Source organism: Bubalus bubalis, chromosome 10, assembly GCF_019923935.1.
Source record: "Bubalus bubalis isolate 160015118507 breed Murrah chromosome 10, NDDB_SH_1, whole genome shotgun sequence".
Taxonomy (NCBI): Eukaryota; Metazoa; Chordata; class Mammalia; order Artiodactyla; family Bovidae; genus Bubalus; species Bubalus bubalis.
This window is the reverse complement of record NC_059166.1, coordinates 69,006,777-69,007,857: the sequence shown is the minus strand read 5'-3', so window position 1 is coordinate 69,007,857 and position 1,081 is coordinate 69,006,777. Positions and strand designations below refer to the sequence as shown.

Here is a 1,081-nt window from a genome sequence, read left to right as displayed (position 1 = left end):
GTCATACTCACTGGAGTCTGGGCAGAGATCAGGGCCAGAACCTGAGAGAAAGCATTTGCTCCATGGTCTGTGGGTTAACCAGTCCAAACTGCCTGCTGTGAGCTTTCTTATAGCTGAACACCCCAACTCTAGCTGCCCCTCCATGGGAGAAACGTGAGGAGAAATGTCACAGGCTAGCCTAGATTCTTAGTGTCAGGGGAATCTCCTGTTGGGGAGAGAGGTCTTTTCTTTCTTGGAAAATATCTCCCCAGACACAGAAGATTGGCTCCCCAGCTAATCCTGTCTCTAGGATTTATTCAGTCTGTCAGGACGTGTCCTTAGGGTCCATGGGTGGAATTAAGTACAGGAGCCTTCCACTGAGAAGTATTTTGCCCTAGTAAGATGGGCAGTAAAATAACAAAACTCACTTTCTCATAAGGGCAAGAGGTACAAACTCAACTTTATTTACCTAGTGGAAATATAGAAATAGCTTTGAACCAAACTCAATTCCAAGTTTATAGTACCTAGTTCAAATGACAGTGAAGGGCATATTTATGGCATGCTGCCTTTGGGAAAAACTGACTCAGAGGCTCCTATTCACTCAGTTGTGTCCAACTCTTTGCGACCCCATGAACTGTAGCCCACCAGGCTCCTCTGTCCATGGGATTTTCCAGGCAATAGTACTGGAGTGGATTGCCATTTCCTTCTCCAGGGGATCTTCCCAACCCAGGGCTCGAACCTGGGTCTTCTGCATCGTAGACAGACGCTTTACCATCTGAGCCACCAGGGAAGTATACTGGAGGGGTTGCCATTTCCTTCTCCAGGGGATCCTCCCAACCCAGGGATCGAACCTGGGTCTTCTGCATTGCAAGCAGATTCTTTAGCATCTGAGCCACGAGGAAACCCACCTATCATAGTTAAGAGGGCTAAATAGAGGGGAATCTGGATTACAAGCAATGTGGAAATATTTAGTAACAGTTTATATTAGAAGGCACTTCAAAAGTTACAATATTTATAAATCTTCTTTTCAAGAAGCTGAAATACTGAATACAAACTCAAACTTTCAATATAAAATGAAGGAAATGGTAGAAAATGACATGTT

General features: G+C 44.6%; 1 non-coding gene across 1 annotated transcript; it reads right to left on the bottom strand.

Annotated features, from left to right (window-relative positions):
• Positions 1-697: 697 nt before the first annotated feature.
• On the bottom strand, positions 698-769 carry TRNAR-ACG. The gene has a single exon. It is a non-coding gene; the product is annotated as a tRNA-Arg (tRNA).
• Between the last annotated feature and the right edge of the window lie 312 nt (positions 770-1,081).